This window comes from Heterodontus francisci, chromosome 27, assembly GCF_036365525.1.
Source record: "Heterodontus francisci isolate sHetFra1 chromosome 27, sHetFra1.hap1, whole genome shotgun sequence".
Lineage (NCBI taxonomy): Eukaryota > Metazoa > Chordata > Chondrichthyes > Heterodontiformes > Heterodontidae > Heterodontus > Heterodontus francisci.
The window spans coordinates 69,889,281-69,901,438 of NC_090397.1; the positions used below are offsets into that span (position 1 = coordinate 69,889,281).

Here is a 12,158-nt window from a genome sequence, read left to right on the forward strand (position 1 = left end):
CACACACACACACATACAAACATACAGACACACACGTACATACAGACACACACATACATACAGACATAGACACACACACACACAGACATACGGACACACACACAGAAATACACACACAGACATGCACACACAGACATACACATACAGACACACACACACATACAGACACACACAGACATACAGACATAGACACACAGACACACACACAGACATACACACAGACAAACATAGAGACATACAAACACACACAGAGACAAACAGACAGACACACACACACATACAGAAACACACACAGACAGACATACACATGCAGACAGACAGACACACACACACACACACACACAAACACACAGACATACAGACACACACACACAGAGACACAGGCATACAGACACAAACACACACAGAGAAATACACACACGCACACACACAAACAGACACACGCACACACACACAGACATACATACAGACACACACAGACATATAGACACACACAGACATAGACACACACAGACACACGCACACACACAGACATAGAGACACACGAACACACACAGAGACAAACAGACACACACACACACACAGAAACACACACAGAAACACACACATGCAGACACAGACATACTGACACACACGCACAGACATACACACACAGACATAGACATATACACACAGACATACAGACACACACCCTCACAGACATACAGACACAAACACAGACATACACACACACACAGAGACATCGACATACACACACAGACATACAGACACACAAACAGACATACGGACACACACACACACACATCCACACACACAGACATAGACACACACACACACACACATCCACACACACACAGACATACAGATACACACACACACAGACATACAGACACTCACACAGACAGACATACAGACATACACAGAGACATACAGACACTCACACATACAGACACAGACATACAGACACACAAACAGACAGACATACAGACATACATACACACACAGACATACAGACACACACAGACATCCAGACACACACACACACACACACAGACATACAGACACACACAGACATACAGACACACACAGACATACACACACACAGACATACACACACAGACATACAGACACAGACATACAGACACACACAGACATACAGACACACACAGACATACACACACACACATACAGACACACACAGACATACAAACACACACAGACATCCAGACACACACACACACATACAGACATACAGACACACAAACAGACAGACATACATACACACACACAGACATACAGACACACACAGACATACACACACACAGACACACACATACAGACATACAGACAGACACACACACACACAGGCACACAGACATACAGACACACACACAAAGACAGACACACAGACATACAAACACACAGACACACAAACACACACACAGACATACAGACACACACACACACAGACACACTGACACGCACACAAACACAGACATACACACACACACAGACATACAGGCACACACACACAGACATACAGATATACACACACACAGATACAGACACACACACAGACACTCACAAAGACAGACATACAGACACAGACACACACAGACATACAGACACACACACACATACAGACACACACACACAGACATACAGACACACAAACAGACAGACATACAGACACACACACAGACATACAGACACACACAGACATACAGACACACACAGACATACACACACACACAGACATACACGCACACAGACGTACAGACACACACACATACAGACATACAGACAGACACACACACACAAGCACACAGACATACAGACACACACACAAAGACATACACACGGACATACACACACACACAGACGCACACACATAGACATACAGGCACACACACACATACATACACACACACAGACATACAGACAGACACACACACCACACAGGCACACAGACACATACACACACACACAAAGAGATACAGACACACACACAGACATACAAAGACATACGGACACACACACAGAAATACACACAGGCATACACACACAGATATACACATACAGACACACACAGACATATAGACACACACATACATACAGACACACGCAGACATACAGACATAGACACACAGACACACGCACATACACAGACACACACAGACACATACGGACACACACACAGAAATATACACACATACATACACAAACAGACATACACATACAGACACATACATACAGACACACACAGACATAGACACACAGACACACGCACACACACAGACATAGAGACACACACACACACACAGAAACACACACAGACAGACATACACACACACATGCAGACACAGACACACACAGACATACACACACACATGCAGACACAGACACACACAGACATACAGACACACACACAGACATACAGACACACACACAGACACACAAACAGACAGACAGACATACACACACACAGACATACAGACACACACAGACATACACACACACACACAGACATACACACACAGACATACACGCACACAGAAGTACAGACACACACACCTACAGACATACAGACACACACACACACACAAGCACACAGACATACAGACACACACACAAAGACATACACACAGACATACACACACACACAGACATACAGGCACACACACACAGACATACACACACACAGACATACAGACAGACACACACACCACACAGGCACACAGACACATACACACACACACAAAGACATACGGACACACACACAGAAATACACACAGACATACACACACAGATATATACATACAGACACACACAGACATACAGACACACACATACATACAGACACACGCAGACATACAGACATAGATACACAGACACACGCACATACACAGACACACACACACACACAGACACATACGGACACACACACACACAAACAGACATACACATACAGACACACACATACATACAGACACACACAGACATAGACACACAGACACACGCACACACACAGACATAGAGACACACAAACACACACAGAGACAAACAGACACACACACACAGAAACACACACAGACAGACATACACACACATGCAGACACAGACACACTGACACACACACGCACAGACATACACACACACAGACACACACACAAACACACACAGACATATAGAATTACACACAAACACAGAGACACACAGACATACACACACAGACATAGGCATATACACACAGACATACAGACACACACCCTCACAGACATACAGACACAAACACAGACATACACACACACACACACACAGACATAGACATACACACACAGACATACAGACACACAAACAGACATACGGACACACACACACACACACACACAGACACACACACACACATCCATACACACACATACATACAGATACACACACACACATAGATACAGACACACACACACGCAGACAGACATACAGAGACATGCAGACACACACACAGGCACATAAACACACACACAGACATACAAACACACACAGACATACAGATACACACACACACATAGATACAGACACACACACACATACAGACACACACACAGACATACAAACATACACGCACACACACACAGACATGCAGACACACACAGATACAGGCACACACACAGACATACAGACACGCACACACACACAGACATATAGACATACACATACACAGAGACACACAGACACACACACACAGACATACAAAAACACAGACATACACATACAGACACACAGACATACAGACACACACACACACACAGACATACAGACACACACAGACACATAAACACACACACACACACAGACATACAAACACACACAGAAATCCACACACACACAGACACACACACACACACATACAGACACACACAGACATACATACACACACACACACAGACATACACACACACACAGACATACATGCACACACATACAGACTCACACAGACATACAGGCACACACAGACAGACACACACACATACAGACACACACAGACACATACAGACACACAGACATACAGACAGACACACACACACATACAGACACAGACATACAGACACAGACACACACACAGACATACACACACACACAAATACAGACACACACAGACATACAGACAGACACGCACACACACAGACATATGGACACACACACAGACATACACACACAGACATACACACACAGATATACACATACAGACACACACACACAGACACACACACACATACAGACACACAGACACACACATACATACAGACACACACAGACATGCAGACATAGACACACAGACACACACACACACATACGGACACACACAGACACATACAGACACACACAGACACATACAGACACACACACATACAGACAAACGCACACACACATACAGACACACACAGACATACAGACAGACACACACACACAGACATACAGACACACACAGAGACATACACACACACACACACACACAGACATACAGGCACACACACACAGACATACACACACACATACAGACACACACAGACATACAGACACACACAGACATACAGACAGACACACACAGGCACACAGACACACACACACATACAGACACACACACAGAAATACACACACAGCCATACACACACAGATATACACATACAGACACACACACACACACATACAGACATACAGACACACACATACATACAGACACACACATACATACAGACATAGACACACACACACACAGACATACGGACACACACACAGAAATACACACACAGACATGCACACACAGACATACACATACAGACACACACACACATACAGACACACATAGACATACAGACATAGACACACAGACACACGCACACACACAGACATACACACAGACAAACATAGAGACATACAAACACACACAGAGACAAACAGACAGACACACACACAGACATCCAGACACACACACACATACAGAAACACACACAGACAGAGATACACATACACATGCAGACAGACAGACACACACACACACACAAACACACAGACATACAGACACACACACACACAGACACAGGCATACAGACACAAACACACACAGAGAAATACACACACGCACACACACAAACAGACACACGCACACACACACACAGACATACATACAGACACACACAGACATATAGACACACACAGACATAGACACACAGACACACACACACACACAGACATAGAGACACACGAACACACACAGAGACAAACAGACACACACACACACAGAAACACACACAGAAACACACACATGCAGACACAGACACACTGACACACACGCACAGACATACACACACAGACATAGACATATACACACAGACATACAGACACACACCCTCACAGACATACAGACACAAACACAGACATACACACACACACAGAGACATCGACATACACACACAGACATACAGACACACAAACAGACATACGGACACACACACACACATCCACACACACAGACATAGACACACACACACACACACATCCACACACACACAGACATACAGACACTCACACAGACAGACATACAGACATACAGACATACACAGAGACATACAGACACACACACAGACACATAAACACACACAGACATACAGATACACACACACACATAGATACAGACACACACACATACAGAAACACACACAGACATACAGACATACACGCACACACACACAGACATACACACACACAGATACAGGCACATACACAGACATACAGACACGCACACACACACACACATACACACACAGACATATAGACATACACACACACAGAGACACACAGACACACACACACAGACATACAGACACAGACATACACACTCACAGACATACAGATACTCACACAGACAGACATACAGACATACACAGGGACATACAGACACACAGACACAGACACATAAACACACACACACACACACACAGGGACATACAGACACACACACAGACACATAAACACACACACACACACACACACAGACATACAAACACACAGAGACATCCACACACACACATACAGACACACACACACACACATACAGACACACACACACACACAGACATACATACACACACACATAGACATACACACACACAGACATACACGCACACACATACAGACACACACATACAGACACACACACAGACATACAGACACACACAGAGATACAGGCACACACAGACATACACACACACATAGACACACACAGACACATACAGACACACAGACATACACACACACACATACAGACACAGACATACAGACACACAGACACAGACACACACACATACACACACACACACACAGACATACACACACACATACAGACACACACAGACATACGGACACACACACGCACACACACACAGACATACGGACACACACACAGACATACACACACAGATATACACACACAGACATGCAGACATAGACACACAGACACACGCACACACATACGGACACACACACAGACACACACATACATACAGGCACACACACACAGACATACACACACACATACAGACACACACAGACACATACAGACACACACACATACAGACAGACAAACACACACACACATACAGGCACACACACACAGACATACACACACACATACAGACACACACAGACATACAGACACAGACAGACACACAGACGCACACATACATACAGACACACACATATAGACACACACACACACAGACATACGGACACACACACAGACATACACATACAGACACACACACACATACAGACACACACAGACATACAGACATAGACACACAGACACACACAGACAAACATAGAGACATACAAACACACACAGAGACAAACAGACAGACACACACACAGACATCCAGACACAGACATACAGACACACACACACAGAGACACAGGCATACAGACACAAACACACACAGAGAAATACACACACGCACACACACAAACAGACACACACACACACAGACATACATACAGACGCACACAGACATACAGACATAGACACAGACACATACAGACACACACACATACAGACACACACACACACAGACATACAGACACACACACAGAGACACACGCACACACACACAGATATCCAGACACACACATACATCCAGACACGCACACACACAGAGGCTCACACTGACAGACAGACATACACACACACACAGACACACGCTCACACAGACAGACATACAAACATACAGACACACACACACACACACACACACAGACATACACACACACACACACCCACACACACACACACAGACATCCAGACACACAGACATACAGACACACACACACACACCCCACATTGATATTCACAGCGATACTGTAATTGAAGCAAACAAAAACTACCACCCTAGGACGATATCCCTCAGGAATAGTAATCAGTAATCAGGTCTATCTTGTAATGTCTGGAATTAATCCTCTGTAAATACCTGCAATGACTTATTGAGGAGATATTGCTAATTAGGATGGGGAGATCAGCTGGCATCCAGAATCAAACATTCATGCAGTTGGGAATAGGCGGACTAAACAATGCGAGCATCAATCCGTTGCCTTGACACCAGCAGAACAAAGCATGGAGCCAGGGCTATAATAAAAACCTTCGGAATCATTAATCTCTTTTGGAGTTACACCTTTAACAAAGTAGCTCTCCTTTTACTATGGGCTGTAACTACAATGCAAATTGCTGTCAGACGAATCCTATAGAAACCAACCTTCCCTTTCAAGACATTCACCCAAATACAAATCTTCATTCTTCACCATGCTGAATAATAGATTTTAACTGCAGTGCTCCAAGCACAGCAGATGTGCATTTTTAAATTGGTCACAGTATCTGTTGCTGCTGTTGACTTTCTATACGAACATGGAGTGTCAGGTCAGCTCCAAGTTCATATGAGGTGGGCAAATAAAATCATGTGCTTTTGAATTTTATGAATTTGTATTCTTTAGTAATTGTGTTCTTAAAGGCAATTTGGAGACACAGCTGATCAAACCAATATGCAGATGACGCCCGCGTGAGACAGCAGACGGCTCAATGTTCAAACACCAGCTTCACATCTGAAATATCTGCGAACTCAAAATGCATTTGATTTTTTCTTAGCTTGATAAAAAGAGAAGCTACGTTGAACGGGAGGATTTGAAAGACATTTTTATTCACTGTTGCCTAGAAGCTAAGGGTTCAAAAGTTGTCCAGACCAGAGTGAACACAAAATCATCTGATTTCACTACTGATTACTAACCCAATCTCTCCAATGGAAAAAGGTTTCAGACACTCACTGAGTGATGAGGCGATTACCCTTAACTGCAGTTCGTCATGATGTCAGACCATTAACCATCAGCTTCCACTGTACAGTGAGCTCGTTGGCAAAAGCCAGATGAACGTGACTGTGTGCAATAATAACCAATCATTCTCACTGTCAGCTGTGGCTCAGTAGATAGAACACTTATCTCTACATCTGTAGGTTCAAGTCCCATGCCAGAGACTCAATACAAGGTGATGCTTACACTCGAGTACAGTACTGAGGGAGTGCTGCACTGTCAGAGGTGCTGTCTTTCAGATCAGATATTAAACTGAGGCCCTGTCTGCTCTCTCAGGTGGACATACAAGACTGATGGCACTGTATCAGATCAGGGTGTGTTCTTCCCTTGAACAAGCATCACTAAAAAACAGATTATCTGGTCATTATCACATTGCTGTTTGTGGGAGCTTGCTGTGCGCAAATTGGCTGGAAAGCACTTTGGGACGTCCTGAAGTCATAAAAGGTGCTATAGAAATGCAACTCTTCCTGTTATCTGTTTATTGTAGGAAAAGGAGAAGAAGCTGCTTTACGTTTTGTCCGTGTTATACCCACAAAACACGACGGTCGATCTGGATTGGCTGGCGCCTCGTCTTGGGGGTGGGGGGGGGGCCCTGTTACAATTAACACCACATCAGAGAAAACACTGGCAAATGAATTCTGCAGGGGGTGCAATCCATGTGGTTGATCCAGCCGACAGGCCAGGGACGGGAGGCAAGTCAGTCAGTCAGGCGAACAAGAGAACAAGTGGCGAAGACACAAAGGCCAGCAGTTATCGTCAGGGAGGCATCCAAAAAACACTGCAGGAGCACTGTCAGAGAGAAAAGACCAGCAACAGAAATGGCAGCAAGGCAAAGACTCTGCAACTCGAACATATCAGCTATTTGAGCTGCGAGCTGAGTTCCCAACTGACTTTCATGTTTTGTTAGTGTTAGATTATGTATTGAGTTTGACTTGCCTGTAACAGTGTTGGTTTTCTTCCGTTTCGCCTGAATGAAAGAACGTTCCTCTGCAGCTACCAATAGATATAGTAGGAAGGAGGTGTGAAGGTGGAAAATGACCAGCAGTTCAGCACTTGAATATTCAGCCACCCCTGAACAACAACTAATACTGACATTTATATAGCGCCTTTAACATAGTAAAACATTTCAAGGTGCTTCACTCGAGCATCAGCAAACAAAATTTGACACTGAGCCAAATAAGGAGATATCAGAACAAAGAGGTAGATTTTAATGAGCATCTTAAAGGAGGAGAGAGAGGTAGAGAATTGGTGCGGTTTAGGGAGGGAATTTCAGAGCTTAGGGCCTCACACAACAATTCAAGAATTAGGAACAGGAGTGGGCCATTCAGCCCCTTGAGCCTGCTCTGCCATTCAATAAGATCATGGCGGATCTGATTCAAATCTCAACACCACTTTCCTGCCTGCCATAACCCTTGACTCCCTTGTTGATCAAAAATCTTGTCTAACTCAGCCTTAAATATATTCAAGGACCCAGCCTCCACTGCTCTCTGGGGAAGAGAATTCCAATGATTAACGACCCTCTGACAGAAAAAACATTTCTTATCTCAGTCTTAAATGGGAGACCCCTAATTTTTAACTGCTCAACCCATTCCAGGAATCAGTTGAGTGAATCTTCTCTGAACTGCTTCTAATGCAATTATATCCTTTCTTAAGTAAGGAGACCTTAACTGTACACAATACTCTGGATGCAGTCGAACTAAGGTCCTGTACAGCCTTAGCAACACATCTCTACTTATATACCTGATTCCCCTTGTAATAAATGCCAACATCTCCACAAATATCCCCACCCCCATTGACTTACCTTCAGGAGCGGAGAGCAGTCGGACCTGTGTGAGAGCAGTCGGACCTCTTCAAGCGTGCCGGAGTTTTGAAAAAAAAAGGCAACAGTGATGTCACAGGAAAGCTGCAAGGTGATTGGTTGGTGAGTCACTGCTGTTAGGGAATAACTCTAAATAGCTGGGTAAGTAACTAAGGTAAGAAAGGTTTACAGTTTATTTCATTTATAGTAAGTAGTGTTTTTTAGGGAGTTCTGTAGTAACGAGGACCAGGGAAGAAGGGCCCGAGAGTAACTGATATTATTTGACATTAAAATCGTCCAAAAGGTAATTTAAAGGGTTAAGTCATGGCAGGAGAGCTCAAAGCCGTGGTGTGCTCCTCGTGCTCCATGTTGGAAGCCGGGAACATTTCCAGTGCCCGGGACCGGCATGTGTGCAGGAAGTGTGTCCAGCTGCAGCTCCTGGAAGTCCGGGTTTCGGAGATGGAGCGACAGCTGGGGACACTGTGGAGCATCCACGAGGCGGAGAGTATCGTGGATAGCACGTATAGAGAGGTGGTCACACTGCAGACTCAGACCCCACAGGGAGGAGGGGAATGGGTGATCACCAGGCAGAGCAAGAGGACTAGGCAGGCAGCGCAAGAATCTCCTGTGGCTATTCCCCTGCAAAACAGATATACTGCTTTGGAACAAAAACAAGAAATGCTGGAATCACTCAGCAGGTCTGGCAGCATCTGTGGAAAGAGAAGCAGAGTTAACGTTTCGGGTCAGTGACCCTTCTTCGGAACTGACACATATTAGAAAAGTCACGGCAGAAAAGTATACTGCTTTGGATACTGTTGGAGGGAATGGCCTCTCAGGGGAAAGCAGCAACAGCCCAATTTGTTGCACCGCGGTTGGCTCTGCTGCACAGGGGAGAAGTAAAAAGTATGGGAATGCAATAGTTATAGGGGATTGTAAGGGGAATAGATAGGCGTTTCCGTGGCCGCAAAAGAGACTCCAGGATGGTATGTTGCCTCCCTGGTGCTCGGGTCAAGATGTCTCAGAGCGGTTACAGGACATTCTGAAGGGGGAGGGTAAACAGCCAATGGTCGTGGTACACATTGGTACAAACGATGTAGGTGAAAAAATGGATGAGGTCCGAAAATCAGAATATAGGGAGTGAGGAAGTAAGTTGAAAAGTAGGAACTCAAAGGTAGTGATCTCTGGATTACTACCAGTGCCACATGCCAGTCAGAGTAGAAATAGCAGGATATATCGGATGAATACATGCCTGAAGAGATGGTGTGAGGGGGAGGATTTTAGATTCCTGGGGCATTGGGACTAGTTCTGGGGGAGGTGGAACCAGTACAAACTGGACGGGTTACACCTGGGCAGGACTGGGACTGATGTCCTAGGGGGAGTATTTGCTAGAGTGGTTGGGGAGGGTTTAAACTAAAATGACAGGGGGATGGGAACCTTTGCAAGGAGTCAGAGGAGGGGGGATCAAAGATAAGAACAAAAGGCAGTTAGGGGAATAAGAAAAGTGATAGGCAGAGAAATCAAGGGCCAGAATCAAACAGGGCCACAGTGATAAATAGTGGGAAGAGGACAAGTAATGTTAAAAAGACAAGCCTTAAGGCTTTGTGCCTTAATGCATGGAGCATTCGCAATAAAGTGGATGAATTAATCGCGCAAATAGATGTAAATGGGTATGATATAGTCGGGATTACGGAGACATGGCTGCAAGGTGACCAGGGTTGGGAAATGAACATCCAGGGATATTCAGTATTTAGAAAGGACAGACAAAAAGCAAAAGGCGGTGGAGTTGCATTGCTGGTTAAAGAGGAAATTAATGCAATAGTGAGGAAGGATATTAGCTCTGACGATGTGGAATCTGTATGGGTAGAGCTGAGAAACACTAAGGGGTAAAATTGTTAGTGGGGGTTGTATATGGACCCCCAAACTGTAGTGGTGATGTTGGGAATGGCATTAAACA

General features: G+C 44.7%; 1 protein-coding gene across 1 annotated transcript in view; it reads right to left on the bottom strand.

Moving 5' to 3' along the window:
- frmd4a (FERM domain containing 4A) overlaps nt 1-12,158 on the bottom strand; it is a 688,700-nt gene that overhangs the window by 504,072 nt on the left and 172,470 nt on the right. The gene's annotated exons all lie outside the window — the stretch shown is intronic.